Source organism: Carica papaya, chromosome 5, assembly GCF_054855325.1.
Source record: "Carica papaya isolate Zhongbai chromosome 5, ASM5485532v1, whole genome shotgun sequence".
Taxonomy (NCBI): domain Eukaryota; kingdom Viridiplantae; phylum Streptophyta; class Magnoliopsida; order Brassicales; family Caricaceae; genus Carica; species Carica papaya.
In genome coordinates, this window is record NC_142313.1 from 34,367,141 (window position 1) to 34,385,011 (window position 17,871).

The 17,871-nt window shown below is 32.2% G+C and overlaps 1 long non-coding RNA gene across 1 annotated transcript; it reads left to right on the plus strand.

Moving 5' to 3' along the window:
* Window positions 1–4,544: 4,544 nt before the first annotated feature.
* On the plus strand, window positions 4,545–11,453 carry LOC148265797 (uncharacterized). Its single transcript, XR_015819250.1, has 3 exons — window positions 4,545–4,864; window positions 6,187–9,920; window positions 11,253–11,453. It is a non-coding gene; the product is annotated as an uncharacterized LOC148265797 (long non-coding RNA).
* Window positions 11,454–17,871: the final 6,418 nt, after the last annotated feature.

Genomic DNA, 17,871 nt, shown 5'->3' on the forward strand with positions numbered 1-17,871 from the left:
ATTTTTAAAAAAGAGATTCTTCTTCTTCTTCAACAACATTTGCTTGCTCATTCTTCAACCTATGATTTGTTTTTTATATGCTCATATCTTTTACAATAAAAAAATATTGTGATTTACCTTTATACCAACAATCTTTTTCATCATGATTGTTTTTCTTGCATATTTCGGATTGTGAAAATTTTCTCCTTTTTGATGTTGATGAAGACTTGTTTAGTCATCATGGCGATGATGACTCCTTCAATTCTTTTTTTTTTCTTCTTTTCCTAATATTTCTTCTCTTTATATTATTTTTTCACATACTCATGATTAATAAAGACTATGATACCACTTATTGGAAATTTTTTAGGTGAAGAAAACTTAAATTTTTATTAATTTCACAAACCTCAAAATTAATAACTTACATCGAATTTGGAGTAAGTTACCAGAAGCAAGATAATTGCATTGTGACAATAAAACAGCTATACATATAGTAGCTTAACCATTATTTCACGAGAGAACCAAACATATTGAGTTGGACTGTCATTTCATCAGGAAAAAGATTCAAGATGGAAGCATGGTGAAAAGGCATGTAAATAGCATGAAACAACTTATAAACATTTAATGAAGACTCTCTAGTTGATTACTTAAGAAGAATATGCTCAAGATAGAAATAGAGAATAGATTTCACCATCTTGATAAGGGATATTATTGGACTTTAGGCTGAAGGTAGTGGGTCATGTGCTCAAACCCACAATAAGCAGAAGACCAAAACACACTGTTTCATTAAACCTCCATATAGACAATGAAGCAGTACAACCATGTTGTACATATACCTACTTTATTGAGGTATAAATACCTTGCATTCTAGAAATCCTTATTCTGGCGACTGATATGAACCCTAATAGGGTTTCTTTCATTAGTGGTGGCTTTGTTATGCGCCTTTGTAAAGGAGTTAAGCTATTTTCTTACTTTTTCTCCTTGTTTTGTTAATAGATTTTGATAGTCAACAAGATTTATGGTGAAATATTGATTTATTTTACATCTATCACAAAAATATTAGTTTTAGATTTTTTATTAAAGGAAAAATGATCACAATATTATTTTTTTTCCTTTTTGTTTATGGCAATTGTAGTATCTTAAAGGAAATACAAATAATTTTTTTTTCGAACAAAAGACAAACAAAAGCAATATACCATTTTGTTTTCATAAAGACTTTTTCACTAAAATTTTTATACCCTCTCTCTTTATGGCCAATAGTAACCACGAGCATTTTTCCTTTTTTTTTTATTTTCATTTGAGGTTTTTCTCTCTTTCAAGGTCAAAGAAGCATGCTTGTATTTTGTTCATAATGATTCAAAAAGAAAGCAAATACATTAGTACACATAAATTTAAATTTTAATCATGGTAATATTTTATTTTGACCCAAATAGCATCACCCTTAACCATCATTTTAGTGTTAATTTAAGGCAATATTATTTAAATAAACAGTATATAAAATAATTGTTGTAACCAAAATAAAAAGAAAAAAAATTGGGCAAGGTTTTTATAAGTTCGAAAAACCCAATTTATAATTTAGTTTAAGATATCAATAAAATTACAAGAGCTGAGTGGGGACGAGAAGTTACTCGTTGGAATTAAGCAAAAGAACTAGGATCACTATGACCAGAACCTTTTTTATGCCACTCGATTTTGCAATCCCATTTCCTTTTCAAAAGTAAATATCTCACTCTCTTAAGTTCTCTCCCTTTAGCTCTAGTCTTTTTCGTCTCTCTTTTTTGGCTGTCTTTTCACTTTTCTCTTTTCTTCTACAAGTGGCTTGGAGAGCATAGAAAGGAAAAATCTCACCTTTAAAAATAATGTCCTCACTTCTTCGGGTTTTCTTTATTTATAGCTGGGGGGAAGTTTTTCAACACGCCATTATACCAGGTTTCTTCCACTTGTTAGAATAATCATCACCTGCGCAATCCTTTAACTCTCAGGGTGAAACATTAGCTCTAGTCATGATTCTTTCCCCTATCTACTTTTATCTTCCTTCTTCTTCGCTCTCTCTTGTTGATCTTTTTCTCTCTTTTTATTTCTTCTTTGTGGTGTCACACTACTAACCAATCATCTTCTTTTTATTCTTATAATCATCTCTCTCGATTCAAAAGAAAACCTAAAAATCTATACCTCCCATCTCTATTTATCAAGACATATTGATACGAGTAAAAGGGTGGCAATTCATGTAAAGTTACATGTGGTCCCATGACCAAACCATAAAGAAAATTCATATGGAAGACCCTAGGGGAGATCATGACAATATGGGAGATAACATGAAGGCTCACAGCTTCAAAAGGAAGTATATAAAAGCTCATGACTTCATGGGCTCAAAATGACACGAACCAAGTCACAGCACGGGTTTTCCAAGATGGCAAGCAAGCGGCCAAGGCTTTCCAAGTCGTCAAACAAGGAGCCAAGGCTTCCTAAAGGAGTAAGCAAACAACCAAGGCTTCCCAACACTTAATCGTTGCATTCTGGGCCCTAAATCACCCACGCATGAAATCCAAGAAGATAAACAATGTTTAGACATGATGAATGATGGACTCGGGCCATTTCGGAAGAATATAATGGCGATTAATGGGCTAATCACAAGAGCAAAAGCTAAGAAGCTCAAAAAAGCTATCCAATTATTTTTCAAGAGTGGAATAGTGAAGGAGGCCCACAAGGGAAGAGAAATCAATCCACTTGGTCAATGAGGGTCTTGGTCATGCACATTCCTTGAATGATATGACACTTAGCCGAAATTTTTCTACTTAAACATGGCTAAAATTTTGTCCATATTCACACAATTTCTACATAAAAAATTATTAATTAGAGGAAGTGAAGCTACAATCAGCTAAGATTCCTCATTTATCTTATATAATTTGTTATTATTTAGAAGTTTAATTCTATTGTAATTCTTATGGCCTACATCTATAAGTATGCCCTCGTTATAATCATTGTAACCATCAAAGTTCTAGATTAATAAAATTAAAGCTTTAACTTTGCTTAGTCGTTGACTCATTTGCTCTTTAGAGAAGTTTTTTCAACCTTCTTGTTGAGTTGAGAATTAATGTCTACTTATCAAGATAATTTATGATGTTTTTATCACTTTTTTTAATCTTAAATTGATTATAAGTTATCAAAATTCTTCTTGTAATCAATTCATCTATCTTAATTATCTTAGTTCTCAATCACAGATTGATTGTGGGTTAAGTAGAGAGGATTTATGTACGGATTAAATTTTTATGTTAAATTATACATTGAAATTTTTGATCACATTGATCGATCCTGGATTTTGCGTCACAAATAAAAGGGAAGATTTAAAGGTCATCTCCAAAAACAATAATATTTTGGGAGGTAATTTCAGTAGCTTCCCCAAAAATGGTAACGTTTAAGGAGTTACCTTTTAGAGTGAAGTTGGGCTGAGGAAGGGGAAAGAAAGAAATGTGTAATAGCCCGGATTTTCTCAATTTGAACTCTTGTGTTTGATATGATTGATTAAGTGTGTATATGCATGAAGGAAGATGTGATAAGGTTAAGAACTAAGTTTTGAGACAAATGGAGTGAAATTTATGAGATTGGGATAGCAGGAATCCCTTAAGAAAAGTTTTTGCCTCAATAGGAAGAAATTGAGTTCTCTAGGCCCAAGAACACTTCTAGAGACTAAAAAAACATTGTAGAAGGTAAAAAGATGCTTTGGAAATATGAAAAAGTAACTAGATTAACAATCAGGAGAGAAATCCCCCATGTGAGGAAGGGAATCCCAAAAGAAGCCCTAATTGACCCTTTGGGCTTGATTTATACCCTGAGGCTAAAATACTTGGAATTTGAGACTTAAATTTGGTTGAGGACTAGCCAAGATATTAAGGAAGAAGCTTGTTAGAAAATAAAAATGTCTATAGGAGAAATATTGGGAGAAATGAGGCCAAACACCAGAGACATGCACATGAAGGATAATTTTAACCTTATGGAATTTTTTGGACCATAAGTGGACCAAATAGGCCCAGATGAAGCCCAAACTAAAACCATGTGATAGCTACCTGATTGAGGAACACGTGAAACACATGTGTGTCCAAAATGATTAAGAAATGGGCAAGTTAAAGAGTTTTGAAGTAAGGTTTGGGCTTGGGCCTTACTTTAAGTGTGGTTTAGACCTTTCAGGACTTAGGTGGACCTTAGATAGGACCAATGTTATTATTATGAGCCCAAATTTGGTTGTTAAGTAGCTGAAACAACAATGACCAAATGAAGGTAAAATGGGCTAGAAACTCATAAGAATCAACGGAGTTATAGCTGTTTGAAGTAAAGGCATGTGCATGGAGTGCAGTTTTGGGCCTTATGGGTTTAGGTGGGCCTAAGGTGGCACAAAACATATCAAATGGAGCCAAAATTTGGTATGAAAGCTCCTGAATAAGACGTTGGAGGGGTCTGGATAAGATTAGAATACTCTAGAATTACTTAAAGGCTAAGGAAAGTAAGAGATAAGGATAACGATGAAGCTTGAGGACGTTTAAGTAGCCAATCACATTTTGCCAACTCTCCCATTCTTATAAACTTGCATGGACGTCCTTCCCCTATAAATAGGGATATGGGAAGAAGGAAAAAACATTCTGGAGTTGAGATAAAGCAAGGTTAGAGAGAGAAAAAAGAGAGTGAAAGAAAAAAGGAAAAAAGAGAGGAAAAGGGAAGAAACCAAATAAAAGTGAGGGAAGTTGTTGGAATTTGGGAGTTTTTCCTAGAGGAAACTCTACCCAATTGTTAGAGGATGAGAGAGGATGGAAGAAAAAAAGTATAAAAACAAAGAAAGAAAAGAAAAGGAGAGCAAAAGCTCACAACCAACCAAGGGAGAATCTACGAGTTTAAGGTGAGTTTTCTCTCTCATTTTAATTCCATTTCTTTTAAAACTTTGAGGATGATTTTTAAGTGACATGAATAGTATTTTTGAGGTTAGATATTGCTTAAAAAAAACCCAAAATGCTGTCATATTTTTGAGAGAAAAAGCTTAGAAATTAAGTCGAGACTCTGCCGAAGTTAAAGCAGCATGTCCTACAAGGTATGTAGTTTCAAGTTTCTTTTCAAGGAAATAAATTTACCTACCATCAGGATTTTTTTAGTTTAAAATAATGATAATTTTAAAGAAAGATACTATCAAAATTTTGATAGGAAATTGATGAAAATATAATGGGAGACTTTGCTTGAGTGAAAAGCAAAATTGAAGTATTTTAAGGGAAGACTCTAATGGAGTGACCAGAGAAAACTGAAGAAAATATAAGGGGAGACTCTGTCATACTATAGAAAGCTTAAATTAATTGCATCAGACTCGAGTTAAGTGGGTGTTGTGGGTTTTCATTGCATATGTAGTTTTTGAAATGTTTTAAAAGTATTTTCAGCATAGTAAGTTGGTATTGTGATTGCATAGACTATTTAGTTTTCAAAGTTTTTCAAAGTATTTTCAGTATAGTAAGTGAATATTGTGATTAAAAGGCTTATGTAGTTTTTAAGTATTTTTCAGTGTTTTATACGGATTTTCATATATAAAGTGCAAGTGTTTTGTGAAAGTCCTATTATGTTTTTAGTGTTATTTTGCCCATGTATTTTAGATAATGATTTTGATAAGTGTGCATCACTCGTTATTGAGGTGAGTCATTTGAAAAGCACATGCATGATGTTAGGCTTCAGTGTGCCTTTACATAATCATTCCATTTTCGGGTAGAGTGGGAAAGTGAGAAGTGTGAACCTATACATAACTGTTGTATTTTTGGGTGTATGGGGAAGTGTTAAGTGTTAAGTGTTCGCCTAGCATGCATGGTAGTAGGAAGATGTGAATGGCCCTCCATAAAGGTGATAAAGTGGAGCTCATTGTAAATATAGCGAAGTGCATCTGTTTTCTGATTCTGGGACATGTGCCTCATTGTACAATGTGGCACACGATACCTGCTGAGTGATCTGGTACATGCGAGAGTGTACTGTATTGTACAATGCAGTAATATGTTTTCTAAATCGTTATTCTGGTTTTAGTTTTTGACTGTGCATCTATTTTCAGTGAAAGTGAATATATTTTTTAGAAAAGTGTATCAGATGTATATGTTTAATGTGTGTGAAAGCTATATATATTGCATGTATTAGTTGTGTTGTCATAATATCTGTTTACTGGGATAATATATCTCACTCCCTTATCATTTTCAGATAATGAAGATTTTCCTGCAGAACAATATGTGATATGAAAGAGAAATTGAGAAGTTAGAGATTAGGTTACTAGTTTTTTATATTATAGGAAAAGAAAAAATTTTAAAGTCTTGTATTGTATTGTAGCTGATGTACATTATTCAAGGTATGTAGCGCTTCTGCATACTTTATATATTAATAAAAGTTAATTTTTGTTATTTAGTTAAGTATAAAGTGTAAGTGTACTCCGAACACGTCCCAGAAGAAGTGGGGGTGGGCCGCGATAAAGTGGTATCAAAGCACAGTTCTAGAAGACATCCCTTGAATATGAGGCTTAGGGTTACACGAAACCTAAAAAGTGTAGTGGAACTTAGAATGAGTATAATAGAATGTCGTAGGAACCCTCTCCTGACCCTAAAGCATTCGGGAGTTAAAAATAGTGAGATCAAGGAGAGTGCCTACATACGAGGTCTAGAAGATAGGACTGAATAGAATCTCAATGGACTTATGTGTATAGAACAACTTAGGCGAGACATTTTAGACACTCATGGACTTTTTAAGGATCTAAGGAATAATGAATCCAGGGATGAGTGTTTTGAGAAGTGAAGAGGAGTCCTATATGATCGAACCTTGAGAATTAAAGGTTCCCTGACTAAATAAATTACCAAATAAGACAAGTGTATTCGTCTTTATGGTGAGAGTTGCAATGAAACGTGATATATTGGGAGATAAAAGATTATGAGTGAACATCCTATTGATAGTATAGAGGTCAGACATTGTTATGACTTGGAAGAATAAATGTTGTGGGTCCTGAGATCATGTGAATAAAACATTTATTTTGGAGGATATAAGCTATTTTTGTTTATCAAAGAAAGACTAGCTACTAGAAAATAATGTTGTTACCCCATTTACTAGAGACTAGTTCAAACTATGAAAGTATATAACACTGTAATAAGGATTACCCTACCATTAAAGTAGAGAATAAGTCAAGAACCTAAGAGAAGGTATATTATCACCCATTTGAGAATTGTAAGCAAACCATACTCCTAAAAGTATTTTCTCAAATTAAGTAAAATGATACCCTTAAACCTTCGGGATGAGAATAGACAAGTATTATTGGAGAAAAATAACCAATAGTGGGAAAAATATCAAAATAAGTTTCCTTACTAAGTTGAAGTAAATGATCAGAAATAACTCAAGATCCTAAATAACTTGGCTTGTATGTTTCTTAGATATCCTGAGCGGAGACAATAAAGTGAACAAGGTAAGATAGGGGGAGATCACCCTAAAAATTAAACATTTAATAGTCATGTCTTCTAGGATCACGTGATCATTTGAAATCTTTGGGAGTTCATAATACTTAACCTTAGAGAGGTGGAATCAATTATCGAGTGTAATCGATCTTAATAAGACCTTTAAAGAATCCTAATAAGTAGCTATAAGGAGGAATTCCATACATAAAGACCTTAAAAGAACCCGATTAATGATTGAGATTTTGGGAGTCACCCCTACTGGATAAACTTGAAGATAACAGTACACTATGATACCAAGCATAGATAAATTCTCAATAAATCCATCTTTATTTTTGGAAGTCAAAAAAGGATGACCCACTTTAAAAGTATGTGTAAGCCTTAAAAAACTATAAGCTTGAGAAAGAGGTTTCGGAAGAAATCAAGGAGACATGAGGAAAACTTAACAAAATTGGACGAGGATTATAGACCTTGATAAGTTAAGGATCCTTATTGATTTAACTAAGAAGAATAAGTTGCTTCGGTACCAAGTCAATGAGTGAGGAGAAAAGATCTTGATTTAGAAGAATGCAAACATAAATATGATGTTGAGGCCACGTGAAAGCAATTAAGCGCCATAAAGTCTACTACATCATTATGAGGAGTTCCATTATTGATTATATAAAGGTTAAAGACTCTATGAGCATTTGATCAATTATCAAGTTATTATTTAGAGACCATCCAGACCATGCTCCATTTGAGAATAATAGTATAGACCCTTATGAGAAGTTCTGTAAGGTGAAATAATTTAATGAGATTTAAAGACAAGTTCCTAATGAATGCACCTTGTTCGGGAGGTAGAAAAGAAATATCCAATAGTGGGGTACATATATTTCTTAGAAATGAAGCAACAAATACAATAAAAAGTCCTAATTTTATTATGGAGATAAATGAATTACTTGAGGTAATTGGAGGATCTGATGTATTCGCTACCATAACCATAGGATATGAAGGACAAAGACCCTCATGGTAAATCAAAATTAGAGACTCTTGGTAAGTTGAATTTGGAGGACCAAATCCCCTTTAAGGGGGGGTAGGATGTAATGGCCCGAATTTTTCCAATTTGAAATCTTGTGTTTGATATGATTGATTAAGTGTGTATGTATATGAAAGAAGATGCGATAAGGTTAAGGACTAAGTTTCGAGTCAAATTGAGTGAAATTTATGAGACTGGGGTAACAAGAATCCCTTGAGAAGAATTTTTGCCTCAATAGGAAGAAACTAAGTTCTCTAGTCCTAAGAACACTTCTCGAGACTAGAAAAATATTGTAAAAGCTAAGAAGATGCTTTGGAGATATGAGAGAGTAATTGGATTAACAATCAAGAGAGAAATCCCCCATGTGAGGGGGAAATCCCAAGAGAAGCTCTAATTGTCCCTTTGGGGTTGATTTGTGTCCCGAGACTAAACACTTAGAACTTGAGACTCAAATACAGCTAATGACTAGCCAAAATATTAAGGAAGAAATGTTTAGGAAAATAAAAATTTCTATAGGAGAAACATTGGGAGAAATGAGGCCAAACACGAGAGACATGCACATAAAGGATAATTTTGACCTTTTGAGATTTTTTGGGCCATAAGTGGGTGAAATGGACCCAGATGAAGCCCAAACTAAAACTATGTGATAGCTGCCTGCTTGGGGAACACGTGAAGCACATGCATGTCCAAAACGATTAAGAATTAAACAAGTTAAAGAGTTTTGAACTAAGGGTTTGAGCTTGGGCTTAACTTTAAGTGTGGTTTAGACCTTTTAGGACTTAGCTAGACCTCAGATGGGCCAAATGTTGTTGTTTGGAGCCCACATTTGGTTGTTAAATAGCAAAAACTACAATGAGCAAGTGAAGGTAAAATGAGCTGGAAACACATAAGAATTGATGGAGTTATATGTTTGAAGTAAAGGCATGTGCATAGAGTGCAGTTTTGGGCCTTATGGGTTTATATGGGCCTAAGGTGACACAAAACATATAGAATGGAGGCCAAATCTGGTATGAAAGCTCCTAGACAGTGGATAAGACGTTGGAGGGGTCTGGATAAGATTAGAATACTCTAAAATTACTTAAAGGCTAAGGAAAGTAAGAGATAAGAATAAGGATAAAGCTTGAGGACATTTAAGTAGTCAATCACGTTTTGCCACCTCTCCCATGCGTATCAACTTGCATGGATATCGCTCCCTTATAAAAAGGGGTGTGGGAAGAAGGCAAAAAGCATTCTAGAGTTGAGAGAAAGCAAGGTTAGAGAGAGAAAAAAGAGAGAGTAAGATAAGAGGAAAAAAAGAGAAAAAAAGGGAATGAACCCAATAAAAGTGAGAGAAATTGATGGAATTTGGGAGTTTTTCCTAGAAAAAACTCTACCCAATTGTGAGAGAAAGAGAGAGGAGGGAAGAAGAAAAGAAGAAAAACAAAGAAAGAAAGAAAAGAAAAAGAGAGCAAAAGCTCACAACTAACCAAGGGAGAATCTACGGGCTTAAGGTGATTTTTCTCTCTCATTTTAATTCCATTTCTTTTGAAACTTTGAGGATGATTTTTAAGTGACATGAATAGCACTTTTGAGGTTCGATATTGCTTAAAAACACCCTAGAATGCTATCAGAGTTTTGAGAGAAAAAGCTTAGAAATTAGGTCGAGACTTTACCGAAGGTTAAAGCAGCATGTCCTGTAAGGTATGTAGTTTCAAGTTTCTTTTCAAAGAGAGAAATTTACCTATCATGAGGATATTTTTTAGTGTAAAACAACGATAATTTTAAAGAAAGATGCTACCAAAATTTTGGTAGAAAATTGATGAAAGTATAATGGGAGACTTTGCTTGAGTGAAAAGAGAAAATTGAAGTATTTTTAAAGGAAGACTCTGACGGAGTGACCAGAGAAAACTGAAAAAAAAATATAAGGGGAGACTCTGTCATAATATAGAAAGCTTAAATTAATTGCATCAGACTCAAGGTAAGTGGGTGTTGTGATTTCATGGCATACATAGTTTTTGAAATGTTTTAAAAGTATTTTCAGCATAGTAAGTGGGTATTGTGATTGCATAGACTATGTAGTTTTTAAAGTATTTTCAAAGTATTTCCAGTACAGTAAGTGGATATTGTGATTATATGGCCTATGTAGTTTTCAAGTATTTTTTAGTGTTTTATATGTATTTTCATATATAAAGTGCAAGTGTTTTGTGAAAATGCTATTATGTTTTGAGTGTTATTTTTTCTATGTATTTTTGATATGATTTTAATAAATGTGCATCACTCGTTATCGACGTGAGTCGTTCTTAAAGCACTTGCATGATACTAGGCTTCAGTGTGACCCTATAAAACTGTTCTATTTTTTGATACAGTGGGAAAGTGATAAATGTGAACTCATATATAACAGTTTTGTTTTCGGGTGTATGAGGAAGTGTTAAGTGTTAAGTGTTAAGTGTGCGCCTAGCATGCATGGCAATAGGAAGATATGAATGGCCTTCCATAACAGTAATGAAGTGAAGCTCATTGTACAATGTAGCGAAATGCATCTGTTTTCTAATTCTAGGACATGTGCCTCGTTGTACAATGTAGTACACTATAATTGTTGAGTGATCTGGTACATGCGAGAGTGTAGTGCATTGTACAATGCAGTAATGTATTTTCTAAATCATTATTTTGGTTTAGTTTTTTATTGTGCGTCTGTTTTCAATAAAAATGAATATATTTTTTAGAAAAGTGTATCAGATATATATTTTGATGTGTGTGAAAGCGATATATATTGCATGTATTAGTTGTATTGTCATAGTATCTATTTACTGGGATAATATATCTCACTCCCCTATCATTTTCAGATAATGAGGATTCTGCTGCAAAATAGTATGTGATATGAAAGAGAAATTGAGAAGTTAGAGATTAGGTTACTAGTTTTGTGTATTGTAAGAAAAGAAAAAATTTTAAAGTCTCGTATTGTATTGTAGCTTATGTATATTATTCAAGGGATGTAACGTTTCTGCATACTCTGTATATTAATGAAAGTTAATTTTTGTTATTTAGTTAAGTGTAAAGTATAAGTGTGCTCTAGAGATGCCCCAGAAGAAGTTGGAGTGGGTTGCGACAAAACAGGTTGGATTATCTAACCCATATAGGGAGAAGGGAAGAAAATGAAAAGAAATATGGAGAAAAAAGAAAAAAAAAAAGAGTGAGTTAGGTCCTCTTTAGCCCTTGTTAAAAAAAAAAAGGATAAAGGGTAGGAGGAAAGGAAAGAAGCTAGGTCTATCTTTAGACCTAGCCTGAGTGAAGAAAAAAAAAGGGAAGAAAGGAAAGTGAAAACAGGTTGGGCCTTTTTAGGCATGGCCCACGTAGTTGGGAAAGAAAAGAAAGAAATAAATTAGGCTTGATATGGGAAATATTAAAGAAATAGAAAGAAAAGGAAGAAGATAGGAAAAATGGATTGAGAGCTCTTCATGGCAAAGGCTAAAATTTAAGTTAATCCAAACAAAATTAATTTTTATAGTTATAGCCTATATATTTTTTTTATTTTTTAATTCATCTTTTAACCTATTTTAGATCTCTTTCTTTATCCATGCTCCTCTTTTTTTTTCCTTTGTTTTAATTTCTTTTATTTACACCCTTATGTTTGTTTCTTTTTATATTTATTTGTGTTGTTGTCATTGCTTGCTTCTCTCCTCTTTTAATAAATAATTAACGGCAAAAATTATATGAAAAATCAAGAATATTTTTATTTTGACATTTTTGGTCTTACCATTTTAATTTCATTTGAAATATGAATAAAATTAAAGTATGATAGAAACAAAGATAATTCTCATCACGCCCCTAAAGACATGATATCTTGGTTGTTGTAGTATACATGTTTGCCTTGGTAGGGTATTTTGTGCTAACCCCAAAGATATTAAATCACTATTTGCATATTGGCAATCAATAGTGGACATGTATATAGTAGGAACATCTAGCCACTTCATTGAAAATGATTATGTTCTAAAAGTGCCTTGGTTTCTAATTAATCATGTGTAAGAATTAGTGTTGTGCTTTCTCAAAAAAAAAAAAAAAAGTCAAATGTGATAAAATTGAAATATCTTTGTTAAATTTTATTTTAGTTTGTAATTAGTTTAATTTAATTAGTCATTGTTTAATTCCAAAAAGTATGACTTCGGTTCTGTATAAAATTTGTAATAGTTTAATTTGATTTTAAGAGTTTAGGTTAAGTCAATTAAATTTTTAATCATTAGAAATTAATGATTGAGTAATAGTAGCTTAGAATTGGATAAATTCGTACTTAAGGTCAAATGTTAAAAGGTAAATCATGTTTACTTAATTGGGAGATGTTAACCAATCAAGAGTAACGAAAACAACTAGTTGCATAAATAAAAACCAAGAATTCAACGTCAAATAATTATGTAATTATAACAAAATCACACAAGAAGCACTAAGAGTTTTGTATTTTTATGGATTTGACCGTTCATATGCCTCTCTTTCTCTCTCTTTCCCTCTTATCTATATATATATGTATATATGTACAGAGATACGTAGTTGTCAGTGACAACAGAAGAAAGCACAGATCCTTTTAATTTAATATCAAAAATTGCATTACCTTGTCCTTTGCTTTTATCCCACATCTATATCTATAGATTTTATATTTTCTTCTTTTTCCAATTTGGTTAGGCCTCTGCCTACACTGTATAGATGCTGCAGACTAACCCTAACTTTGCTGAAAAAGATGGCTGTCATTTCTCTAACATCTTCAAAAACTATCGCCATCTCAGCCATTTTCCTTCTAATTTTTTCTCGTCCCAAAAACTACCCTTAAAAGGTAAAAAGTTAACTAACAAAATTACAATCCACCGTGGGTGTATTGTGTAATTTTTGGACAGCTTTCAATGCTGGGGTTAGGGCACTTCATTGCCTCTTGCAAACCAAAATCAATATCTAATATGCCTAGTTTCAATACTGAGTGATATATATATATATATATATATATATGCATGACTAGACAAGAGCCATTTTGCAGAAGATCAATTAGTTTTGGGACACAATGGCATATGTACCTCTTAATTGTGGGGCACATTACACAGGCTCAAACACATTTTGTTGTCTGAGTCCCACCATCGTTTAAAACCTCTGTAAATCAAAAACCATTATCATCAATGCATTTGGCGTTGCTTTCTGATTAGTACTTCTCACTCTTCCCTCTTGGTCGATCTCTTTTTATTTTCCTTCTGTTCACATATGTATACATAGTACTATATATACGTAACGTATTCAATATTGATTGTTTGAGACGAGAAGGACCCACAATATTAGCACAATAACAACTTTAGCAACATTCATAAATTGATACCTGATGCACACTGAAATACTAACATGCTTACGTTGGTTTAAGTTTCTTTTTTTTATATTTACTGTATATCATATTATATTATATCAATGGTAGTAATAATTTTTTATAATTAAAATGCCCTTTCCCAGGGAGGGATTCTCTGGGTCTAGGATCAAGCCAAAGTAATTTTAGGTAGTGAAAGTAAATCTTTTAAGGTGACTGAAGTATTCTTTCATGAAATGCAAGGAGTGGCCAAGTTTTTGTCGTGTATATATAGGATAGGAATCCAGCTATAGAATTAAAATAACTATAAGGTTATAAATAATTGTGTAATGGTAATTAGCTCAGTAAATGGATGGCAATGAATTAATTTCTAACAATTTTCTATCGAGGCACTGACCCAATATCTGAAGCAAAGATCTCTGCCATGCTACCTGCTGACTTTGGAGGGCTGATTTGTTAACATTGTTTCAATTTTGAAGAAAAACGAGCCATTTTTTAACTTTATTTCAACAGTTTGTAGAATTTTAGCGAGTCATGAGTATAGCTCATATATATATATATATATATATATATATATATATATCTAGGTAATAAATATTATTACGAGTAAAAGTTACATGCATATAGGTTACAATACATTTTTCTAATAAATTAAAAAATATATACAAGTTGACTAATAAAATTCATACAGTAAGATTTTCAATAAAACATAGATAGAGATATACGTAATGCATATGTCCCTGTACATCGGTTCTACATAAAAATCTACAAGTTGACATTAATTTTAACATACTAAATAATATAGTAAGTACAAAAAAATTATCAAGCTATGATATTTAATTGAGAAAAAGCATATTATATATATAGTTACAATGAAAAAAGCAGAGCCAGCAGGAAAGACATAAAGATTTGAGTAGTTGATGAATTAGTATTTCATGTGAAGAAAAGTCAGGTATCTTAAATTTCCTGCAGAGAGTTCATCTAATACAAGTACGTACATGCATGCACAATGGTAGATGATATATATGTATACACACATATATATACATATGTACATATATATAGAGAGAGAGAGCTCCAATCTCTTTCGCTGGCTTGCTGGCTGTAAAAGCCTGTAATAATAGGTTCTCATGGTGGGGTGGAAATCCAATAAAGATGATGGCCGTGGAGGTGGCAAGCTGCTGCTGTATGTACCGTAGGGGTGCGTACAGTTTCACTGTGACATAGAGTACGGGTGATAGCTATAGCTTCATGATCTGCGATCTTCGCGTATATATATATATATATATATATGTATGTATGTACTTAGATGAGATGCCTTTTCTTTATTTTCTAGTGTATATATAATGAATTGATCACAATTTATAAGCTGTATCTCTCGAGGCACAAGTAGCAAAAGACATGACAGTAAGATGCATCGCTTGTCTGTTCTCGCACAGCAGCTGCCACGTTTACCTGACTCGCCATATGTAGTATTGTTTTAGCTCTTTATTTATGGCCTCACCTATATCTATAGGCCTTATAAATCGTATATAGGAGGTTGGAACCATGGCTGATAGCCGGTGGCTGGCTATTTTAATTATCAACCGTGTATATTTCACTTGTCAGTGAATTCCTATATATACACACACATATATCCAAGTATCGAGAGCTATGTACTGGATTATATTTTGTTAAGAGTTTTTATCTTTCGGATCAAATCTTCATGTTATTGATGCTTTTAAGTATGGAAAAGAAAGTTGTTGTAATTTCAAATGCACAAATGCCACTCTGGAATTTCAATGAGCAGGTTAATTTTTTTTTTTTTTTTTTTTTTTTTTTTTTTTAACGAATTTTACCTTATTTTTGGATATGGGTGGGTATCGCGTTAATTAGAATTTTATAATTTTGATTTTATATGTTCAAGAAATGTTTGGATATAATTTTACGTTGGAATTAATTTTGAATACAATGAAAAAAAAAATTTATATATGTCAGTCATTTCATATGTTAATACAAACTTTTTATCTTTACAAGTTTTGTATATACAAAATATTAGAAGTCTCCAAATTCTTCATTGTTAGGCATCCCTTTGCCGACTCTAAGCTTAAGCTGCCATTTCTGTCTCTTTTTTGTTTTCAAATCTTTTTCTGCCATTTTGGTAAAAGATATGTTCTGGTTACTCATTTGTTTTTTATGAACTCCAATTGTGTTTTATGTTGCGCTGCATAGTGCATAGTGAAAATAGATTTTTCTAGATATTGATAATGGATACATTTTTATAATAAATAGTTATAAGATTTTCACATTTCATATCACGTATTTCCTTCTTGCTCTGCTCATGTTTTTAGTTTTGAGATGGTTACAAAATTATTTTTGAATCTATGCAAAATAGATATTGGAATGTATTTTGTGGATCATGAATTGAATCCAAAGTAATTAATTGATTTGATTATTTTCTATAAGTTTAGACTTTTGAAATAATTGGTTGGATTAATTATTTAAAATAATATCAAACTTCGAAGTTCTATTATAATAAAAAAAAAAAAAAAAAAAAAATTAACTTCACACAAGACTTGATAAATCTATGTAAGATTTACGTTTTCAGCTTGACGAGTTTACGTGTGAGGACGTATATTAAAACGTAAATGATTGATTGAATCATTATAAATTTAATTTTTTCTTTTTTTTTTCTTTTTGAAGACTCAGTTCCAATTAATTATATAGGAATTATCCATATAATTAACAAGTTTATTTTCCTTCTCTTTCTTTTTTTTTCTTTTTTTTTTTTTTGTTTCTTATAAATAATTGAGAATCATTAATTAAATTATTTTTCTTTTGCTACAAAAGAGATGAAGGAAAACCGAAACACTCTAGTATACAATTATAGGAGGCTCAAGAAATGTCACAATAATTAGGGTTAAAGAAATCTCTTTAGTTCCTCCATGGCTTTGGTAAAGCCCCCACCACCAGCACTTGCCACACCCAAAATCTTTAGTTCCGAGATTTAGTTTTCTGGGTCTTGTCTGATCAGAGTTTTGATCTGATTGGCAGTAATATGATGTGGTGGAGTAGAACTATAATATTTATATAATTATATATAATCCATCTTATTTAACTCTTGCATATATATTGAGATTAGTCAATTGACAAGGTAAACTTTATTTATCCGTTTGATTCATAAGCCGCTTAATAGCTTAAAAGCTGAAAAAAATAAACACAAAATTTTCTTTTTCCTTTTGATTTATAAAGCTACACTAAAATATTACTGTTTTTCACGTTAATGTTTTTTAACAAGAATATTCTTATTTTAATTTTTTATATAATTTTTAATTACTCTAATAATCTTTAAATTCATAATTTTGTTAGTAATACCAAAACAAATAATAAATATTCATTGTTTATGTAAAATTAATAAATAAAATAAAACAAAACAATATTTTTATCAGCTGGCCTATTAGAGGTTTGAATCCCGTACTTCAGAAGAAAATTATAACATCTAACTAACTGATAGTTTATACTTCACAAATTGATTTTTTTTTTTTTTTATTAGATTCACAAGTTGTAGTAGTAATCTAAAAATTCATTCTTAAATAAATAAATAAACCAACAAACCCGATTAAATTATTTGTTCACCATTTTGAGATTTTTGAAATGCCAGCCTTAGAGATCTTGTTTGAATTATGTACTTTAAAACTGCTAGTGAACAAAAAAAGAAAATAAAATGGTAAAATGTTGCAAGATGGTCCAATTAAGACAGAAATGGAAAGGCTGACTTTAAGTGGAAAATATCACACAAATCTCTGGACCACAACAAGATGAAAACACTGAGCTAGTGGAGAATCAAAAAGGCAATACGGCAATCACATGCTAACCCAAAACAATCTTCTCTTTACTGGAAGGATAATGTTTCTTTGAGATAGAAAAGGTTCTTGAGATTTGCACGTGCAAATTATTGGATATTTAACGCAGGGAGTTAAGGAACAACTTGGTAATCAGCAAGGTCAACGCAAGCTGAGCATATATGGCAGCAGACCTTCCAACTAAGCATTTGGGCATGGCCCTACGCGAGAGCCCTTTACAACTTGTTCAGTTTCAATGGCATTCGATTCTTCTCTCAACATTCGTTGCTGCGTAATGGTAGCAAATAATGG